Below are 24,411 nucleotides of genomic sequence, written 5' to 3'. Positions count from 1 at the left end.
GACTCGCTACTATTCAATGTAAAAAAATTGTTAAATAGGTGGGACTTTAAAGAAGTATCTTAGATGGGTCATATAGCTACCTTAATAATGTCTATTCTCCCAAAAATCTTATATCTATTTAGGTGTATTCCAATATCCGTACCTCAAATGTATCTAAAAAGACTACATTTGCTATTATTATATTATGTTTGTAGAGGGAAGAAGCCAAGGGTAGCTTACAAGGATTTACAACGTCCCTTCTCTTGGGGTGTTGTAGCATTTCCCAATATTTCCCTATATCATGATACCACCAAGTTATCACATATAGCACCATGGAGTTACAACAATGAAATCCCTGGTTTGTATAAGGTTGAATCAGCAATGCTTCCGAGCGGTCTCTCATTACAGGATGTCATTTGGATCCATAATTATAGACTGCCCAAACTAAATATCACTAACAAAATTATTTAAGGAAATTGTAAAGTATGTCACACACTTAGAAACCAAAAGCCAATAGTGCCCCATCCATCTCCTATACATGGTCTTAGAGGTCTACTTACAGCTCTAACTAATATACATGACACTGAGTGGGCTGATTGGAATATGTGTCAGGAATGGAGATCTATAAAGTCAGAATGTGCTTCAAACTCCCCAGTAAGTAGTAGTACAGCTAGGAGAAGCCCCAGGTTGGCTATTTTGTAAGAGCCCTAGAATATTATGTTTTCTCCAGTGTGGGGGTTTTCTGAGACACCAGATTCAGCTAGATACTAACTGGGAAAGAAGATGGTGTACAAGAGGGAGATTCGTTAAACCCTTAATGGTCCACCATATGCTCCTGTTACATGATTATTGTGAGGAATCTCCATGGCAGCTTTAAGCATGGGAAAGGGAACTAAATAGACAATTTGAGGCTCAGCAGTTAGAGAAGGCCATTATATTAACTAAAACTTTGGTGCACATTACTATGTATCTAGAAACATATTTCAAGTTATTATTGAAACGGTACTTGACCCCAGTTAAAGTAGTTAATATCTACCCTGAATGCTCATTGAAGTGTTGAAGACAGTGTAGGGAAATCAGATCAGATCTTCAAATCTTGTAGTTCTGCCCTAAAATCACTCCTCTATAGAAACAAATTTTCCAAATATGTAAGAATCTAGGGTTACAAACTATTGAATTCCTGAGTTTCCACTATTGCATATTGGAGTTAATAGTCTACTAGTCTCCCAGAGATCACTCTCGATAATTATTCACTCAGCTGTTAAAATTTGTATAGCACACACGTAGCTGGAAAAACCCTGATGCACCTACCACACAAGTTATTGAAATTATATACTATCTGGCCTCTATGGAAAAATGTTATTATAACGCAATTGATAAAATGGATAGCTTCTGGGTAATTTGAAATTCATGGATTCAATATAATAAATAAAGCCTGGTTAAGTTTTTTTCTCTCTCTCTCCCCTGCCATAGCATTGTTGCTCCCTGTGGGGTAAATAATTGGTAAATTACAGGATGTTATATACCAAATATCTAAACAGGCAATACATGTTGGGTAATCAGTCAATATGACATCTGACTCCCGTGTAAGGTCATTATTGAATTTCTGAATATAAATGGGTGTCCTTTATTTATGTTAAATATGGTTATTTTTTTGTTCTTACCTATAACTCTAACAGGTATATGATATATTGGCGAATATTATTTACCTCACTGACTATAGATAGTTATAAGGTTGTGATTTAAACACCCAGACTGAATTGAGTCACCCTAAGTATATTTGTTGGACTTTCCTACTCATGTACTTGGAGGAACAGACTTTTATTCCAGATGGACTTGTTCTCAAGCCTGCAAGGACATTTCCAGTTACTATAAAAAAGTGATTATACTTTATGTTACTTTATAACCATTAAATTTTAGATAAAGGGAAATTACTGGCACTAGTCTAAGTAGAAATAGGAATTTATGGAATATTGTCAAATATGCATTCTGGTGCTACCCCCCATGCAATAATATGGAATCTGAAGTATAGGGAAGAGCACTCCTTCCTATATAGTATGTAGTTAAAAATCAATACTTTATTAGTAAATAAATTAAAAATGGAGAGTACAGTCTCCTGAATATACCCAAGGTAAACCAACCAAAGAAAAAGTTTTAATATAATGTATAGTCACCCCCCTGTTTCCTGGCCGATAACAGCATACCTCGGCTTCAGGTGACAGGCATGACTAACATCTAGATTAAATTTAAGTTAAAAAGTGCAAAAAATTGTGCACTGTTAAGCACAAACGCGTATCGGCTGTCTTTGCAGCCTTTCTCAATGTGTAAATGACAAACCGAGGCCCGGGTGCTACCCCTTGATATACACTGGCCCTATAAAATAATCATCCAATGGTATCGTAGTAAGTATGGTACGCCCACGCGCTAACCAATCATGGTACTGTATATGTCATAGAGTAGGCGTGTGATTCCACTATGTACCGATTGGGTATCTGCCGATGTATGTCATGTTTACACTTGATTGTAAGTTATACGTGGCTTGCCGCGATTAAGTTCTAGTTGTTACTGATGTCAAAAATACTTCATTGTGTTTGGGAGCTAGTGCTTGTAAGACATACACTACATAGCAGGTTGTGCCAGGCTTAGCAGAATCACGCATCACATATATACACAAGTACACAAATCTCCTCCCTGAAACATCGACATTCTTTATGCAATATAAGGCACCTCTAAGTATTATCATATAAGCGCATACATGATATTACGTATATGCCATTCGATGGATCCTATTCTACAGGGTAATACTTCAATAACACATGTACAATATGCCGTTTCAACTGACCACTCGATATTATGTTTTCGTCATTTTTGTGGGTGTGTTACAGGGCCGTACAGTGATTGGATGCCGGTTAATACCAGTTATATTTATATTAGATAACCTGTGAGGCTGAACTGCTAACAATCTGGTTTTAGTTATCCATACGTTTCATCCTAGTGGTGTTGGAAACATATACGTGTATAATGAACCTAGCATTTAAAGTCTTCATTTCAAAGCTTTAAAAATAATGTATTAGGTCTTACTTATGACAATTTTGAGAGTGGCCTGGAACCTAACTCCCTCACTTCCCATTGACTTACATTATAAACTGGGTTTCAATTTACAACGGTTTCGATTTACAACCATTCCTTCTGGAACCTAACCCCGGCGTAAACTGAGGGCTACCTGTAATATATAAATCTATTGATTATAACAATGGCACTCTAATTATAGTATCACTAGAATTTTTGCCTAAGAGGAAGCTAGTATGGAGAACTGTAAAATAATTCTCCTATACATAATCTCATTAGATCTTAATATCTGTGAATTGCTATCCTTATATTACAATATAGTGGGCAATAAACCCCTTCTCCTCATCCTCCGTATTAACAGTAGTACATAAATGCTTAGATGCAATACTAGTTGCACAATACCTGTGGTATGGTTATGGATATTGATGTATGTATAGGTTGTGTATGGGCAGCACGTATTAGTGGTGAAAGTTCTAATTAGTGTACTATGTATCAAAGAGTAGTTAATAATTTCCATGTTGTGACTAAGATCAAGTAACTATTTATAGGTCTCACAATGATACTAGTATACATTCACATGAGACTTATAGTCTAATCTACATATTGTACATCCTTAGGATCATGAGATCAAACTGTCTCTCTAGCTTAATTCATAAAGGAGTTACTGACTAGCATAAGTAGATATTATCAGAGTATGTTGTTAATAATATATCATTATGTTCCTTACACAGAAACTGTCATCCTTTATTATTGCAAGCAGCCATCATTCCAATTGGAGATATGTGCTACTCAAAAGATACTTTTGTACTAATAGTTATTACACCATTTAAAGATAAATATTGTTCTGTCTATGTGACAACATTTGTATTAAAGTGATATTATTCCTTTTTACAGTTTTACAAAAAGACCCAATAATTGTTTGCTTCATTCATCCCGTTGGGCATAACTGTGTTAAGTTTGAAAACCCAATTAGTTTCTTTTTGTAATACAATTTTCTCACAGTTGCCACCCCTGATTCCTGGTCTAGCTTTTTCTAAGTCCCAACATTTGAAAGATGTAATTTTTCCTGCATGGAACTTAAGAAAATGCCTTGCCACATTGGTTATCTGTTTCCCCTTATCTACAGTACGTCTTTTTGAGCATTGCGGATGTTGCTTAAATGTTCAGTTACCCTGACACCCAATTTATGTGTAGTCATACCTACATAAAGAATGTCACACGAACACGATAAGCAGCATATAACATTGTTACTCTGGCAATTGATATGGGTTTTTATTTTCCAGTTTTTATCAAACCTATCAGTAATAGCTTCTTTTTTTATCATGAATTGGCATGTTTTACAATGTCCACATGGTGTGGAGCCTTGATAGATAGGCCTTTTCTTCCTATTACTATCAAAATGGCTTGTGGTCATGTTATCAGTTAGGTTATTGGCCCGTCTGAATGTCTATCAGGTAGAAGTGTTTGTAATTTATCATCACTTTTAAGAACGTGCCAATGTTTATTGACAATAGAAGTCAATTTCTCACTTTGGCAGTTGTACGTACATATAAATCTCTTGCTCTTTAGGTTTGAGAAGTTCAGACCTGTCCTTAGCTATTGCTTTTTGGTAGGCTCTAGCCAGGAGTTTTTTAGAATAGCCACGATTTAGTAGTCTGTCTCTTAACTCAAGGGCTGATTTCCTGAAAGATTCTAAATTAGTACAGTTTCTTCTGATTCTTAGGTACTCCCCATATAGCAAACCTCTAACAGTAGATGGATGATGGTGACTACTGGCATGTAATATATTGTTCGTCGCTGTGGGTTTCCTATATGCTTCAGTAGTTAGTTGGTCACCTTGTTTGCAAATGGTTAAATCTAGGAATTCTACCTTCTCTGTACTTAAATTGTAAGTCAGGAATAGCCCAAAAGGATTTGTGTTTAATGTTTTAACAAAATCTTCCAATAGTTCCATAGGGCCCTCCCATACGAATAGAATATTGTCTATATACCTAGACCAGTGGGTGATATATTGAGTGTAGTTATTTAGGGAGTCATTGAACATTACCATCTCATCCCACCAGACCAGGTATATATTTGCATAAGTCAGTGCACATGACGTGCCCATAGCAGTGCCACAGACTTGTAAGAAAAATTTGTCATTGAAGACAAAATAATTGTGGGTAAGGACAAACTTCAGGAGTCTACTAATGAAGTCTTTGGTTTCCACACTAATTCTGCTTCTTTTTCTAGATAGTGCGCTACTGCTTTAATCCCCCATTCAGTCTTAATACTTGTGTATAATGACTCAACGTCACAAGTAAGGGGTGCTGGTTAATCTGAATGTTCTTTATTTTGTTCAAAATATGCATTGTATCTCTCGTATAGGAGGGAAGATTTTCTACTATATTTCTTAGTCTAGCATCCACATATTTACTAGCCTTTTCTGTTAGGGACCCAATCCCAGAGACGAAAGGTTCTTGTCCTGGTGGACAAGAAATATGTTTATGGATCTTAGGTAAGAGATATAAAGTGGCTATTCTTGGATTGGTTACTGAAAGATATGTATGTTCTTTTTTTGTCAATAACATTCTTAGAAAGAGCAGTATTAATCAAAGTATTGTAATTTTCAAGAAAGTTTTCTGTTGGATTCCCCAATATTTTTTTGTAACATTTCAAGTTGTTCAACTGTCTAGTGGCCTCCTCTACATACATAGTTGTAGGCCATTACACTATGATACCCCCCTTGTCACTGTTTTTTATTTGTACATCAACCCAACTAGATAGTTCCCTAATATCCTCTATTTCTGACTTAGACAGATTTACTTCAATATCCTGTTTAGATTTGTTCATAGTCAGTATATCATTGCAGACTAGGTTCAGGAATGTAACCGATTGGGGTGATATATTATTAGGGGGGGTATAAATTGTGATTTTGGTTTTATTACTTCACGCCAACTGTTGTTAGTTGGTTCATTTGTTACTTCATTTGTTACATCATCATTATCTCCTAAAAGAGTTATGAGGTTGTTTAATGCAGTTGTGTCGGTTTGAGACAAAATACTGGGGTCCTCTGTATTAGAGAAGTACTTTCTCAATAATATTTTTCTGACAAATAGATGTGTATCTTTGATCGCCTCAAATTTATCTATTTGGTTGGTCGGTATAAAAGATAGACCTTTTTTGAGTGCAGAGATATGTGCTGGGGTCAAAGTTTTATCTGATAGGTTGATAATATTTAGGTTCATTGTCTCATCTTTGGGGTTATTCATTTCTTTTTGTGGGATTGGTTCTTGTAGGATTGTTTTGGATTTTTAGCTATGTACTATATAGGAAGGAGTGCTCAATTTAACCCCTACTTAGGTTCTTCCCTATACTTCAGATTCCACTGTATAACCATTAAAATCTTTAATAAAACATTTTTTAAAAAACTAAATACACTACTGTGTGGGCTTAATAATCATATTTAAAATTTAGCAGCCAGCAGGAATAAGGAGGGCCAAATCCAAAAATGGATTTCTACATAGATATATGTGAAATAAGCCAAAAAGGTAGAAGCCAGAAGTAAAATCTGCAGAGCTGTGACTGACAGCCTCATGGAAACTCCCCCCACTGCAGTACTAAGTTAATGCAATGCGTTAATGTGTAGGAAGTTAGATTTTGTTTAATACTGCTGTTTATCATATTTTAAAGTGTTCCTTAAAGGGAAATAAAATATAAGTTTCTAAATATATAATGCAACCAAAGCTTACCTGCAAAACAGTTTCTTTTTTTAACCCCCATTAACCCCTTTAATTCAGGCATTGTTTTGTTTGCAGCAAGCTCCCCCTAGGCATTTCCATATATGGAAGGTGCTTTCCAGGCCATAGCTTTTGCAGAATGCACTTGTGCACGGTGACATTATCCCCATGTAAACGAGCGAGCCTCTTGCAACAAACAATAACAGTACTTGAGGTCCCTCCTCAGCCCCCCCCCCCCACTTGCTTGCATAAGTAATTTTTCTTACATGCACACTTTGTTATATGATAGCATAAGGTTTGGCCTAGGACACTGATAAGGGGGTGGAGCATGCTACAATTGGCAACACTAAAGTGTAAGTAATTTTGCAGATTTTTGGAAATTTTATTATTATTAAAATACTTATAAGCTTTTCTTACACTTTTTTTCACACACTGTTTTACCTCAGTTGACCCTTTTATAATGTGCACATAACTCTAAATGTTTTATGGCACTTTAAAGAAACACTGTCAACATGATTAAATGTCATAACATTCAAAATTAAGCTTTCATGGTTTAGATAGAGAATGCAATTTGATAACCATACCAGTTTGCTTCTGTTAGCAAATTTGCTTTGTTCTGTTGATATCCTTTGTTGAAGAGCAAACCTGGGTAGGCTTTGGATTGGCAATGCAGTACTGCAAGCTAGCTGCTGATTGATTGGTTGCTACACATATATGTCTTTTGTAATTGGCTCACCAAATGTGCTCAGCTGCCTGCAAGTGGTGCACTGGAGTGTTTACTGTATGTTTACGCCCTTTTGTTATTGCACTGTTGCTTGCATATAACACATTGGAGCATTTTCTTTTTACACTTTTATGTACTTTTAAATTCAAGGCTGAAAATTTTTTATAGATCCAGGTTAGATAAGCTTCTTTTTCTCCATAAGCCTATAGTTTACTTATATATTTAATTTAGAAAGTTCTCTACTTTAGGCTTTGATAATACCAATTCACATTTTAAAGTTATCATGTATTACTGTTCCACTTGGCTTTTTAGGAATGAGGAAGCTACACATTCTAACATTCTAGTTCTAACTTTTTTGGTTTCTTCTCTGCATACATCACTATATAAAATGATTCCTGTTTCTCTGAAAAACATATATATATATATATATATATATATATATATATACACATACATACACTCACCAGCCACTTTATTAGGTAAACCTTGCTAGTACCGGTTTGGACCCCCTTTTGCCTACAGAACGGTCTTACTTCTTCGCGGCATAGATTCAACAAGGTGTTGGATTTTGGTCCATATTGACATGATAGCATCATGCAGTTGCTGCAGATTTGTCGGCTGCACATCCATGATGCAAATTTTCCGTTCCACTACTTCCTAAAGGTGCTCAATTGGATTGACATCTGGTGACTGTGGAGGCCATTGGAGTACAGTAAATTCATTGTCATGTTCAAGAAACCAGTTTGAGATGATTTGAGATTTGTGACATTGTGCATTATCCTGCTGGAAGTAGCCAACAGAAGATGGGTACACTGTAGTCATAAAGGGATGGACATGGTCAGCAACAATACTCAGGTAGGCCGTGGAGTTTAAACAATACTCAGTTGGTACTAAGGGGCAAAAAGTTTGCCAAGAAAATACCCCCCACACCATTACACCACCACCACCAGCCTGAACTGTTGATACATGGCAGGATGGATCCAGTCTTTTTATGTTGTTTATGCCAAATTCTGACCCTACCATCTGTATGTTGCAGAAATCGAGACTCATCAGACCAGACAACATTTTTCCAATCTTCTATTGTCCAATTTTGGTGAGCCTGTGTGAATAGTAGCCTCAGTTTCCTGTTCTTAGCTGACAGGAGTGGCCCACCAGTGTGGTCTTCTGCATCAAGGTTGGACGTGTTGTGCATTCAGAGATGGTATTCTGCATACCTTGGTTGTAATGAGTGGATATTTGATTTACTGTTGCCTTTCTATCATCTCAAACCAGTCTCCCCATTCTCCTCTGACATATACAAGGCATTTTTGTCCACACAACTGCCACTCACTGGATATTTTCTATTTTTCGGGTCATTCTCTGTAAACCCTAGAGATGGTTGTGTGTGAAAATCCCCCCCCCCCCCCTAAATTCCAAGATCAGCACCACGAGCATAGATACTCCCCGTGCCAGTCTGTTAGAATACACAACAGCTCACAGGTAGGTAAACTCCAGGTAAAGCAGAACTGCTGCAATGTGGATTGCTGGTACTAAATGCATAGGTATCTGGCAAGAGAAGGCACATCACTACTAACACCAGATGGTGTTGAACAACCAAACCATAAGGGAATCTCAAAGGGAAGGTGTAAAAAGACCACACACCTGAAATAACATGTTCCAAATAGGCCTAGTTCAGTCAACAAAGCTACCAAATGTGGGCAATGGAACCCACTAAGCCGCAACTTTCTCCAGCACGAGTCCCGACCTAGAAATGTCTGGAAATTCACAAAGTAGCTTTAAGGGGACCCACTGCCACTGAAATAATATTTAAATATACAATTTGAATAGGATCACACAACTTCATGTAGTGTAAACCTGTTCACCACTTTCTGGGCCCTATTTCCTCATGGAGATCTCTCTCCCATTTAAATTTTGTTTTCTAGAAGGAGGTGCACACTAATAGATATTTATAATAGACTGTTAATGGTTTGTATAGCTGTGCAACTGCTTTCCAACAGGCTTCCCAAACTTTGAGTTGTCTCAATTTTGTCGCCAGCAAACTCCAGGACTTGAGAAAGAATATGAGTAATCTCAAAGTGCAACGTCTTAGGTAGCTGAAAATGCCCTTGTATGGAGAAGGTCCTATGAATTGGAGAAGGATGTGGTGCAACTAGCTGTCCATTTCAAAGCTGGCACCACTTTTCATGACAAACATTCACAATAAATTTGGGGATTTCTTGAAGCACCCAAGAATGTGCTGGAATCTATAAAAGGTGCTTTAGCTGCAAAAGAAGCTTGCTCCAAATCTTGCCATCTAGTTGATGGTAGGTTTGGACCCCATGCAGAGATACTGGAGAGCAAGGCTGCAGCCTAACAAAAATGGCCATAGGGTGAGGTTACTCACATCTGCAAAACAGAGCATACAATTTTAATCAACTTTTTCATTTACTTCTATAATAACATTATCATTCTGACAAGAGGCATATAAATATGGCCACCAATCAGCAGCCAGCTCCCAGTAGTGCATTACTGCTCCTGAGCCTACCTATATATGATCTTCAACAAAGGGTACCAAGAGAACAAAGCAAATTATACTATAATTGCGTTTGTAACGCGTCCGTCGCTGTCGCCAGTTGCGCATGCATCCTCAAAGGAATGTTGCCAGTGTAAGGCAGCCAAAAGAATGTTGGCTGCACGTGCAGCCAAAAGAATCCACCTGGATGCAGCGTAGGCAAACCCAAAGCCTTAAAATAAAAAATACGCAACCACCTGCGCAAAATAACTAAAAAACATGTAACCACCCGCAAGAAATAAAAACACATAACCGCCTGCACGAAGTATAACAAATAAAAACTAACCTCCCGCATGAAGTATTAACAAACTGCTAAACCGCCAACCCTCCACATCGCAATAAACCTAATTAACCTATTAACCCCTAAACCCCACATCGCAATAACCATAAATAATATATTAACCCCTATACCGCCAACCCCCCCATGCAAATAACTAATTTAATTACTAAGCCCCCTAACCTAACACCCCCTAAATTAACCCTAATTACTACTAAATTACAATTAAAATAAAAAACTAACATTAAATTACAAAAAATAAAAAAGTCTAACATTACAGAAAAAAATAAACAAAATTATCAAAAATAAAAAATATATACCTAATCCCTATGAAAATAAAAAAGCCCCCCAAAATAAAAACACCCCCTAATCTAAACTACCAATAGCCCATAAAAAGGCCTTTTGTAGGTCATTGCCCTAAGTTAAACAGCTCGTTTACCTCTAAAAATACTAAGTCCCCCCTAACAGTAAAAAAAAACCCCACCCACCTAACCCCCCAAAATAAAAAAACCTAACAATAAAATAAACTAAACTACCCATTGCCCCTAAAGGGGAATTTGTATGGGTATTTCCCTTAAATGGGCATTCAGCTCTTTTTCAAGCCCAAAAAAAAAAAAAAAATTAAATAAAAAAGCCGAAACCTAAGCCCCAAATTGTTCCTAAAGTCCGGCGGAGGTCTTCTTCCAGACGGATCCATCATCTTCTATCTTCATCCGGAGTTTAGGCAGCACGGAGCGGAGGTGCTGAAGCGGTGTTCCCGATACCTGGATCATCAGCGGCGGTCCTCAACGGCAGTCCTCAACGGCGGCATTCCTTGACGACGGTCCTTGGCGGCATGGAGGCTCCATTTCATGCAATTGTCCATCGCACAATGAAGATTGAATGCAAGGTACCCCATATTTATTGGGGTATCTTGCATTCCTATTGGCTGAAATTTTGAAATCAGCCAATAGGATGAGAGCTACTGAAATATTATTGGCTGATTTGAACAGCCAATAGGATTTCAGTAGCTCTAATCCTATTGACTGATTTCAAAATTTCAGCCTATAGGAATGCAAGGTACCCCAAATTGATTGCGGTACCTTGCATTCAATCTTCAGTCTACGACAGACATTGGATGAAAAGGAGCCTCCATGCCGTCGAGGTACACCGCCACCGCCGAGGCCCGCAGCTGAGGATCCAGGCATCGGGAACACAGCTCCGCACCTCCGTGCCGCCTTCACTGAAGATAGAAGATGATGGATCCGTCTGGAAGAAGACCTTCTCCGCCAGACTTCAGGAACAGTGAGTACCTATTTGGGGCTTAGGCTTTTTATTTTAATTTTTGGGGTGTTTTTTTTTAGATTAGGGTTTTTTGGGGTTTGAAAAAGAGTTGCTTGCCCTTTTAAAAGATCTGAATTCCCATGCCCATACAAATGCCCGTTTAGGGGCAATGGGTAGTTTAGTTTTTTTTAATGTTAGGTTTTTTATTTTGGGGGGTTTGGTGAGTGGGGGTTTTTTACTGTTAGGGGGGACTTAGTATTTTTCAGAGGTAAAAGAGCTGTTTAACTTAGGGCAATGCCCTACAAAAGGCCATTTTAAGGGCTATTGGTAGTTTAGTATTAGATTAAGGGGTGTTTTTATTTTGGGGGGAATTTTTATTTTTATAGGGGTATTAGCTTAGGTTTAATTTTTTTATTTTGGAAAGCTTTGTTTATTTTTTCTGTAATTTTTTTATTTTTTGTAACTTTAGCCTGGGGCTTTGTAATTTTTAAAAATAGACTGCCCTCTGGAATTGGAAAGTTGTTTAAAATTCTATATAAATCCTGAAACAAACATTTTTTTCGGCTTTTCTTATGCAATCGTTAATATGCTTACATTTTTTACAGCCTCAAATGTTATTTACAACTAGTATTTCAAAATGTGAAACATATTTAAGACATGTAAAACACTCATATTCAATAAAACCATATGATAATTAAGAATTATGTAAATCTAATTTTTTACATATAAAATATAACCATAAATATATTAAATATTGAAATATTACATATTAACCCCTTAAGGACAAGGCCATTTTTCAATTTCTTTCCCTGAAGGACCAGGGCTATTTTTAAATTTCTGCGGTGTTTGTGTTTAGCTGTAATTTTCCTCTTACTCATTTACTGTACCCATACATATTATATACAGTTTTTCTCGCCATTAAATGGACTTTCTAAAGATACCATTATTTTCATCATATCTTATCATTTACTTTTAAAAAAAATTATAAAATATGAGGAAAAAATGGGAAAAAACACACTTTTTCTAACTTTGACCCCCACAATCTGTTACACATCTACAATCACCAAAAAACACCCATGCTAAATAGTTTCTAAATTTTGTCCTGAGTTTAGAAATACCCAATGTGTACATGTTCTTTGTTATAGGGCCATAAATACAAGTAGCACTTTGCTATTTCCAAACCACTTTTTTTTTCAAAATTAGCGCTAGTTACATTGGAACACTGATATCTTTCAGGAATCCCTGAATATCCATTGACATGTATATATTTTTTTTTAGAAGACATCCCAAAGTATTGATGTAGGCCCATTTTGGTATATTTCATGCCACCATTTCACCACCAAATGCAATCAAATAAAAAAAATTGTTCACTTTTTCCCAAATATTTTCACAAACTTTAGGTTTCTCACTGAAATTATTTACAAACAACTTGTGCAATTATGGCATAAATGGTTGTATATGCTTCTCTGGGATCCCCTTTGTTCAGAAATAGCAGACATATATGACTTTGGTAATTAGAAGGCCGCTAAATGCCACTGCGCATCACACGTGTATTATGCCCAGCAGTGAAGGGGTTAATTAGGGAGCATGTAGGGAGCGTCTAGGGTTAATTTTAGCTTTAGTGTAGTGTAGTAGACAACCACAAGTATTGATCTAGGCCCATCTTGGTATATTTCATGCTACCATTTCACCGCTAAATGCGATCAAATAAAAATAAAATGTAAAATTTTTCACAATTTTAGGTTTCTCACTGAAATTATTTACAAACAACTTTTGCAAGTATGGCAAAAATGATTGTAAATGCTTCTCTGCTTCTCTGGGATCTCCTTTGTTCAGAAATAGCAGACATATATGGCTTTGGCGTTGCTTTTTGGTAGTTAGAAGGCTGCTAAATGCCGCTGCGCACCACACGTGTATTATGCCCAGCAGTGCAGGGGTTAATTAGGTCATTTGTAGGGAGCTTGCAGGGTTAATTTTAGGTGTGCTAGCTGGAGGCGCTGGTTCAGCTTGTATCAGTCGTTGGTATCTTCCTTTCCTTCATCGGTTGTATAACTCTAGGTGCAAAATAGTGGTGCTGAAATATCAGACAATACACCATACAAAGGTGAATATCTACTCACTGTGTATATTGCAGGTTACCGGCTCCTTCCCAATATGAAAAGACAATATCACAGATTCAGTAAAAAAGTTTGTCTTTATTTGGCTCAACGCAAAAGCGTTTCAACAGTCCCAGCCGTCTTTCTCAAGAGCAATAAAAGTGCTTTACAAACCAAAGCATGGTTTAATAATAATAATTTTAGCTTTAGCGTAGAGATCAGCCTCCCACCTGACACATCACACCCCAGGATCCCTCCCAAACAGCTCTCTTCCCCCCCCCCATCCCACAATTGTCCCCGCCATCTTAAGTACTGGCAGAAAGTCTGCCAGTACTAAAATAAAAGGTGTATTTAAAAAAAAAAAATTGTATAGCATATTTACATATGCAGCTGTGTAGGATCCCCCCTTAGCCCCCAACCTCCCTGATCCCCCCCAAACAGCTCTCTAACCCTCCACCTCTAACTTACTGGGAGCCATCTTGGGTACTGGCAGCTGTCTGCCAGTACCCAGTTTGCAAATAAAAATTAAAAAATTAAAAAAAAAAAAAAAATTCCCTTTATTCTGTAGTGTAGCTTCCCCCCCCCACAGACCAATCCCCCACCCGCTCCCAGATCCCTTAGATTTACTTTCATTAGGGATTTTATCCCCCCTTACTGTCACTTATATAAAATGTTTTTTCTGTAGTGAAGCGGTTCTCACCCGCTCCCTCCCCGTGCACGCGCCCGCCTGCCGCCCCCGTGCACGTGCGCGCTCCCGACAAACCCGCCCCCGATCCCGCCCCCCTCTCTCTTCAGCCTTTCATCGATGGCCGCCCACCCGCCTCCCACGTCAGCTCCCACCCACCAACGATTGCGGCCATCGATGCCGGTGCAGATAGGGCCACAGAGTGGAAAAATGTTATTGCAGGATGCCTCGATATCGAGGCATCACTGCAATAACCGTAAAGCGGCTGGAAGCGATCAGGATAACTTCCAGCCGCTTTAATCCCAAATGTCGTACAGGGTACGTCGCTGGTCTTTGAAGACCAGGTTGTGTGCGACGGACCCTGTACGACTCGTGTCGTTAAGGGGTTAAAGCCGCTTTAATCCCAAAAGTCGTACAGGGTACGTCGCTGGTCTTTAAAGACCAGGTTGTGTGCGACGTACCCTGTACGACTCGTGTCGTTAAGGGGTTAAAGGGACACTCAACCCAATTTTTTTTTTCGTGATTCAGATAGAGCATGCAATTTTAAGCAACTTTCTAATTTACTCCTATTATCAATTTTTCTTTGTTCTCTTGCTATCTTTATTTGAAAAAGAAGACATCTAAGCTTCTTTCTTCTTTCTTGGTTAAGAACTCGGGACAGCACTTTTTTTATTGGTGGATGAATTTATCCACCAATCAGCAAGGACAACCCAGGTTGTTCACCAAAAATGGGCCGGCATCTAAACTTACATTCTTGCATTTCAAATAAAGATACCAAGAGAATGAAGAAAATTTGATAATAGGAGTAAATTAGAAAGTTGCTTAAAATTTCATGCTCTATCTGAATCACGAAAGAAAAAAATTGGGTTCAGTGTCCCTTTAAAATTAAAATCATAACTCATAATTATATAAAATTTGTTGTTTAAAATTACAAATAAAAAAAATAATAATAAAACATAGGAGTCTGACGTATCTGTAAATTTAAATGTAAGTTTAGTAAATATTTTATATATATATATATATATATATATATATACATACATACATACAGTATATATATATATATATATATATATATATATAATATAAAATTGTCTCTTGTGGCTGTGGTGAAGGTTGTTCTTAAGAAACATACTGAGAGAAGATAATCTCTCTCTAAAAATGACCATCCACTGCTGGCAGTTGTGTCTCCAGAAAATAGTTAAAAGAGGGAAACTTCCCAGAGACCCACAGTTTTTGTGGGTGGGGCCAGTTTGTCAGTAGGTGGGTCCAGCGCGAAGCTTGGGGAGCCTGGGCAGAGTGGGGTGGGAAAGTTAGGGAATCACATTTGGGGGGCACAGCAAAACCATTTATTGCCGGATATTATAGGGACAGTCTAATGAAAATTAAAGTTTCATTATTTAGACAGTTCATGCAATTTTAAACAACTTTCCTATTTACTTTTTAATCAAATTTGCTTTGTTCTCTTGGTATTATTTGTTGAAAACTCATATGCTAATTTCTAAGCCCTTGAAGGACACATCTTATCTATGGACATTTTGACAGTTTTTCACAGCTACACAGTGCTAGTTCATGTGTGCCATATAGATAACATTGTGCTCACTCCAGTGGAGTTATTTTTGAATGAGCACGAATTGGCAAAAAAACATATTTGTCAAAAGAACTGAAATAAGGAGGCAGTCTGCAGAGGCTTAGATAAAAGGTCATCACAGAGGTAAAAGTTGTATTAATAGAACAGTGTTGGTTATAAAAAAAACTGGGGAATGTATAATAAAGGGACTATCTATAATTTTTAAACAATACAAATTCTAGAGTAAACTACCCCTTTAACTAAAATAAGAGGAGGGTAACACTTAAAAACCTTGCCAACTTTGTGTGCATTTCTAAAACAGAATGAGGAATTATGTCAACTGGGTAAAAAAAGCTGAATAGTTTAATACACCTAATGGATATTTGGCATTAGATTGTAGAAGATCCTTACTTTACTATATAGTGTCAGTATATTTATAAGAATCTTAGCAGTACTCTCCAAATAATATGTGAGTATATGGCAGGGTTATAACTTAATATATTTAACAATCTTTCTTTAAACTAAACCCACAATCAAATATGCATACAGTGCTAATTTAAACAATAGTACAATATACACTTCTATTAAAACATCAGAAATTGTATATATATTATTTGTGCCAATAACCAAACTCTGAGTTATAACTCTATAGTTGCACAGATGAAACAACTTAGCATTAAGGATATGTGTTTAACAATACATAGACTATGATTATGAGCTAAAATACAAACTGCTCTTTAAATTTATTTACTACAGCAATTTTTTAATACATTATCAAGATGAACACCAATCGATATACAGTATTTCTTAATAGGAACAATCTCACCTCAGAATACAAAAATTGGGGATATCTGCATATGGAGCATAAAAATAGCTGTGTCTTTATAATAACTGCAGCAGTTATTTTCCTTCAGCGTTAGCCAGCAGCAGCCTCTATGCTTGGGGTTAAATCATCTGATCTCACCCCTCTCCTTTTTTTGATCAGTACCATCATTGGTGAGATTGGGAACGCCCAAAACGGAAGCTTGTCTCGGATTGGCCCTTTGAAACTGAACATGGATTGGTTCATCTGGGAATGCATGTTGTCAGGGAGATGTATCCCTGCAACAACCAATCGTCTCTTGGCTGTAATACCTGCATCGCAACACCGGATTCTGTCCATCGGGGGGGCCACATGACAAACAAACAGATTCATTTAACCATTTCTAAACATTTTACAATATTTTTCATATAATGATTATATTAAACAATACTATAACATTGCATTAATTACTTACAATCCGAATTCCAGACAGGATAGCACCATGTGAATTTTCTGATTATTTTAATATGAAACATCATGTGTCTTTAACATTATATTCTATTAAAGTAATTATACTGCTAATTATTCCAGATTGATAGCATTTAAAACCCTGATATTGCATTTATGCAAATACAGCATGTTTCACATTTCTAACAAATTCTGAATATATAAATTGATGCCTATGGTTGTCTGCAATAAAAATATAAATAATTGTTAGAAATTATTTAAGCATTCATATGTCTATTTGCAATATTGTCAATGTAGTTATTATTCAATACAGCAATTATTTATTTAATATAATATGTTGTCTGAATATATGTACATGTATATATACAGGGAGTGCAGAATTATTAGGCAAGTTGTATTTTTGAGGATTAATTTTATTATTGAACAACAACCATGTTCTCAATGAACCCAAAAAACGCATTAATATCAAAGCTGAATATTTTTGGAAGTAGTTTTTAGTTTGTTTTTAGTTTTAGCTATTTTAGGGGGATATCTGTGTGTGCAGGTGACTATTACTGTGCATAATTATTAGGCAACTTAACAAAAAAACAAATATATACCCATTTCAATTATTTATTTTTACCAGTGAAACCAATATAACATCTCAACATTCACAAATATACATTTCTGACATTCAAAAACAAAACAAAAACAAATCAGTGACCAATATAGCCACCTTTCTTTGCAAGGACACTCAAAAACCTGCCATCCATGGATTCTGTCAGTGTTTTGATCTGTTCACCATCAACATTGCGTGCAGCAGCAACCACAGCCTCCCAGACACTGTTCAGAGAGGTGTACTGTTTTCCCTCCTTGTAAATCTCACATTTGATGATGGATCACAGGTTCTCAATGGGGTTCAGATCAGGTGAACAAGGAGGCCATGTCATTAGATTTTCTTCTTTTATAACCTTTCTTGCCAGCCACGCTGTGGAGTACTTGGACGCGTGTGATGGAGCATTGTCCTGCATGAAAATCATGTTTTTCTTGAAGGATGCAGACTTCTTCCTGTACCACTGCTTGAAGAAGGTGTCTTCCAGAAACTGGCAGTAGGACTGGGAGTTGAGCTTGACTCCATCCTCAACCCGAAAAGGCCCCACAAGCTCATCTTTGATGATACCAGCCCAAACCAGTACTCCACCTTGCTGGCGTCTGAGTCGGACTGGAGCTCTCTGCCCTTTACCAATCCAGCCACGGGCCCATCCATCTGGCCCATCAAGACTCACTCTCATTTCATCAGTCCATAAAACCTTAGAAAAATCAGTCTTGAGATATTTCTTGGCCCAGTCTTGACGTTTCAGCTTGTGTGTCTTGTTCAGTAGTGGTCGTCTTTCAGCCTTTCTTACCTTGGCCATGTCTCTGAGTATTGCACACCTTGTGCTTTTGGGCACTCCAGTGATGTTGCAGCTCTGAAATATGGCCAAACTGGTGGCAAGTGGCATCTTGGCAGCTGCACGCTTGACTTTTCTCAGTTCATGGGCAGTTATTTTGCGCCTTGGTTTTTCCACACGCTTCTTGCGACCCTGTTGACTATTTTGAATGAAACGCTTGATTGTTCGATGATCACGCTTCAGAAGCTGCAATTTTAAGAGTGCTGCATCCCTCTGCAAGATATCTCACTATTTTTGACTTTTCTGAGCCTGTCAAGTCCTTCTTTTGACCCATTTTGCCAAAGGAAAGGAAGTTGCCTAATAATTATGCACACCTGATATAGGGTGTTGATGTCATTAGACCACACCCCTTCTCATTACAGAGATGCACATCACCTAATATGCTTAATTGGTAGTAGGCTTTCGAGCCTATACAGCTTGGAGTAAGACAACATGTATAAAGAGGATGATGTGGTCAAAATACTCATTTGCCTAATACTTCTGCACTCCCTGTATATATATATATATATATATATATATATATATATATATATATATATATATATATATATATATATATATATATATATATATATATATATATATATATATATATATATATATATATACACACACATGTATTAATTTCTATGCTGTCTTTTAACAATGGGTTTATTGTAATTGCCATTTAATCTATTACAAAATTTTAATCCATTTCCCATATATATATATATATATTCATTTCTATGTAGTGTTCAAAATTATATAAAATCCAGCAGATCATAGACTGTTATATAGTCATTTATACTTTCAGGCTGTATAAAGGAAAAAAATCAATTTTTATTTTTTTTATATGTCTTTGCTGGCCAAGTTTTCATTGACCCACTTACATAGCATGGGGTCAATTTGCATGTGAAATGCAAATGGTTACTTTTTCACAAAACATATAACCTAGACCAGACCTCTAGGCAACGTTGTAAGGAGTAGGAAGTTTATCACACATTTACAGGTAGTAAAACATATGGGGGTCGATCCGATAAAAATCGTCGCCCGCAAAAGTTGGCGACGCCAATATTTGCGCGGGTTTGGTATCCTATATACGGCGTAACCTAGAAGTTACGCGCGTATATTTCTGCCGTCGCCCGTAGTTTTTTGGGCCATAGGCAGGTATACCAAACCCGCGCAGTTTGGTATCCAATATACAGCGTAAGGACTTACGTGGCCAAAATGGAGAAATCTTACTCCATTTTCACCTCGCCACAAAAAGCAGCCGTAAGAAGCCTTACGCTGACTATTGGAGCCCCGTAACTCCCTAAACTGGCTGCTAAAATAAACCTAACACCTAACGCATGCGCAATGTCTATCTCCCTGTCAACCGCGATCTGCTAAAATAAACCTAACACCTAACGCATGCGCAATGTCTATCTCCCTGTCAACCGCGATCCCCCGCCGCAATCCATAATAAAGTATTTAACCCCTAAACCGTCGCCATCCACATAAACTAACCCCCTACTGTGAGCCCCTAAAACAGCCACCATCTAACTGATCTATCCCCTAATGTGAACCCCTTACACCGCCGCCATCTATATTAAAAATATTAACCCCTAATTTAATCTACTTACCCCGCCGCCAGCTATATTATCTATATTAACCCTAAGTATATTATAGTTAATATAGTTATTACATTATATATATTAACTATATTAACCCTAATTATATTAGGGTTAATATAGTTAATATAGTTACTATAGTATTTATATAAACTATATTAACTCTATCTAACCCTAACACCCCTAACTATAATATGATTTATTTAATAAGAATTTAAACTAAAATATTCCTATTTAAATCTAAATACTTACCTATAAAATAAACCCTAAGATAGCTACAATGTAATTAATAATTACATTATAGCTATGTTAGGGTTTATATTTATTTTACAGGTAAATAGTTAATTATTTTAACTAGGTATAATAGCTATTAAATAGTTATGAACTATTTAATAGCTACCTAGTTAAAATAATTACCCAATTACCTGTAAAATAAATCCTAACCTAAGTTACAAATACACCTACACTATCAATAAATTAAATAAACTACAAATATCTATCTAAAAATACAATTAAATAAACTAAACTAAATTACAAAAAAAAACAAACACTAAATTACAAAAAATAAAAAAAAGATTACAAGATTTTTAAGCTAATTACACCTATTCTAAGCCCCCTAATAAAATAATAAAGCCCCCCAAAATAAAAAAATGCCCTACCCTATTCTAAATTAAAAAAAGTTCAAAGCTCTTTTACCTTACCAGCCCTTAAAAGGGCCTTTTGTGGGGGCATGCCCCAAAGAAAACTGCTCTTTTACCTGCAAAAAAACCCACAATACCACCCCCCAACATTACAACCCACCACCCACATACCCCTAATCTAACCCAAACCCCCCTTAAATAAACCTAACACTACCCCCCTGAAGATCTCCCTACCTTGTATTCACCCAGCCGGGCCGAACCGATCCAGGCGATGTGTTCCAGCAAGCGGCAGTGAAGTCTTCATCCATCCGGGCGATGTCTTGAAGCAAGCGGCAGAGAGTCTTCTTCCATCGGCGACGTCTTCAAGCAAATCGGCATCTTCAATCTTCTTACTTCGCTCCTCCGCCGCGGAGCATCCTTCCGGCACGACGACTTCCCGACGAATGAGGTTCCTTTAAATGACTTCATCCAATATGGCGTCCGCCGAATTCCGATTGGCTGATAGGATTCTATCAGCCAATCGGAATTAAGGTAGAAAAATCTGATTGGCTGATTGAATCAGCCAATCAGATTCAAGTTCAATCCGATTGGCTGAACCAATCAGCCAATTGGATTGAACTTGAATCTGATTGACTGATTCAATCAGCCAATCAGATTTTTCTACCTTAATTCCGATTGGCTGATAGAATCCTATCAGCCAATCGGAATTTGGCGGACGCCATCTTGGATGACGTCATTTAAAGGAACCTCATTCGTCGGGAAGTCGTCGTGCCGGAAGGATGCTCCGCGGCGGATGAGCGAAGTAAGAAGATTGAAGATGCCGATTTGCTTGAAGACGTCGCCGATGGAAGAAGACTCTCTGCCGCTTGCTTCAAGACATTGCCCGGATGGATGAAGACTTCACTGCCGCTTGCTGGAGCACATCGCCTGGATCGGTTCGGCCCGGCTGGGTGAATACAAGGTAGGGAGATCTTCAGGGGGTAGTGTTAGGTTTATTTAAGGGGGGTTTGGGTTAGATTAGGGGTATGTGGGTGGTGGGTTGTAATGTTGGGGGGTGGTATTGTGTTTTTTTTTGCAGGCAAAAGAACAGTTTTCTTTGGGCCATGCCCCCACAAAAGGCCCTTTTAAGGGCTGGTAAGGTAAAAGAGCTTTGAACTTTTTTTAATTTAGAATAGGGTAGGGAATTTTTTTATTTTGGGGGGCTTTATTATTTTATTAGGGGGCTTAGAATAGGTGTAATTAGCTTAAAAATCTTGTAATCTTTTTTTTATTTTTTGTAATTTAGTGTTTGTTTGTTTTTGTAATTTAGTTTAGTTTATTTAATTGTATTTTTAGATAGATATTTGTAGTTTATTTAATTTATTGATAGTGTAGGTGTATTTGTAACTTAGGTTAGGATTTATTTTACAGGTAATTGGGTAATTATTTTAACTAGGTAGCTATTAAATAGTTAATAACTATTTAATAGCTATTATACCTAGTTAAAATAATTAACAATTTACCTGTAAAATAAATATAAACCCTAACATAGCTATAATGTAATTATTAATTATATTGTATCTATCTTAGGGTTTATTTTATAGGTAAGTATTTAGATTTAAATAGGAATATTTTAATTAATAATATTAATATTAGATTTATTTTAATAAGAGTTTAGTTAGGATGTTAGAGTTAGATAGGGTTATTATACTTAATATAAATATAATATAATAACGATATTAACTATATGAACCCTAATATAATTAGGGTTAATATAGTTAATATAGCTGGTGGCGGTGTAGGGGGATTAGATTAGGGGTTAATACATTTATTATAGGTGGCCGCGGTGTAGGGGGATGTAGATTGTAGGCAAAAGAGCAGTTTACTTTGTGACAAAGCCCCGCCAAAAGCCCTTTTAAGGGCTGGCAAAAGAGCTGTTACTTTGGGGCATGCCCCGCAAAAAGCCCTTTTAAGGGCTGGCAAAAGAGCTGTTACTTTGGGGCAATGCCACGCAAAAAGCCCTTTTCAGGGCTATTTGTAGGGTTAGACTTAGGTTTAGTGGTAGGGATAGTTTAGTATTTTAGGGGTTAAATAATTTAATATAGATGGCAGCGGGGTAGGGGGATTAGATTAGGGGTTAATAATTTTAAAATAGATAGCGGCGGGGTAGGGGCTCACTTTAGGGGGTAGGTAAGGTAGATGGCGGCGGTGTTAGGGGCTCACTTTAGGGGGTTATAGATTTAATATAGCTGGCTGCGGTTTAGGGGTTAATAACTTTATTAGGTAGCGGCGGGCTCCGGGAGCGGCGGTTTAGGGGTTAATACATATTTTATTTTTAGGCTAGTGAGGGGGGATAGCGGATAGAGGGTTAGACGTGTCGGGCTATGTTAGGGAGGCGTGTTAGACTTGTCGGGCTATGTTAGGGAGGCGTGTTAGACAGTCCGGGTGATTTAGACTTTAGTCAGGTTTTGTAGGCGCCGGCAGTTTCTAACGTGCCGCAAGTCACTGGCGATGCCAGAAATTTGTACTTGCGCAGATTTCTGGACATCGCTGGTTTGTCAGACTTACGGCACGTTAGCATCTGACGGCGCCATATATGGGATAGCTCGGGTTGCGAGCTGAAACTGCGGGCGACGCGGGTTCCCTCGCTTGCGCCGCAAACTACGATCTATATCGGATCGCGCCCATGGTCTCTTGAAATGGTTCAATGATCCTTGTTTGTTAATTTGGTTTTTGCCCCTTATAGGGCTGTTGGCTTCAAAAACGATGTTATCTTAAGCCATAAAAACTCTGTATATAGTCAAATAAACATGGTCATTTCTTTTTGAGTGATTGCTTAACCCCTTAAGGACCAAGGCCTTTTTTCAATTTCTTTCCCTTAAAGACCAGGGCTATTTTTACATTTCTGCTGTGTTTATGTTTAGCTGTAATTTTCCTCTTACTCATTTACATATTATATACCGTTTTTCTCGCCACTAAATGGACTTTCTAAAGATACCATTATTTTCATCATATCTTATAATTTATTATTAAAAAAATTATAAAATATGAGGAAAAAATGGAAAAAAACACACTTTTTCTAACTTTGACCCCAAAATCTGTTACACATCTACAACCACCAAAAAACAACCATGCTAAATAGTTTCTAAATTTTGTCCTGAGTTTAGAAATACCCAATGTTTACATCTTCTTTGCTTTTTTTGCAAGTTATAGGGCCATAAATACAAGTAGCACTTTGCTATTTCCAAACCACTTTTTTTCAAAATTAGCGCTAGTTACATTAGAACACTAATATCTTTCAGGAATCCCTGAATATCCATTGACATGTATATATTTTTTTTTAGTAGACATCCCAAAGTATTGATCTAGGCCAATTTTGGTATATTTCATGCCACCATTTCACCGCCAAATGCGATCAAATACAAAAAATAGTTCACATTTTCACAATTTTTTTCACAAACTTTCGGTTTCTCACTGAAATTATTTACAAACAGCTTGTGCAATTATGGCATAAATGGTTGTAAATTTTTCTCTGGGATCCCCTTTGTTCAGAAATAGCAGACATATAT

At 37.2% G+C, this 24,411-nt stretch overlaps 1 protein-coding gene across 3 annotated transcripts in view; it reads right to left on the bottom strand.

The window, feature by feature from the left end:
* The window catches only part of LOC128645308 (beta-galactosidase), a 187,495-nt gene that overhangs the window by 70,832 nt on the left and 92,252 nt on the right, over positions 1-24,411 (bottom strand). The gene's annotated exons all lie outside the window — the stretch shown is intronic.

This window comes from Bombina bombina, chromosome 1 (assembly GCF_027579735.1).
Source record: "Bombina bombina isolate aBomBom1 chromosome 1, aBomBom1.pri, whole genome shotgun sequence".
Lineage (NCBI taxonomy): Eukaryota > Metazoa > Chordata > Amphibia > Anura > Bombinatoridae > Bombina > Bombina bombina.
Note: the sequence above shows the minus strand (reverse complement) of the source record. Positions and strands in the feature narration are given on the sequence as shown.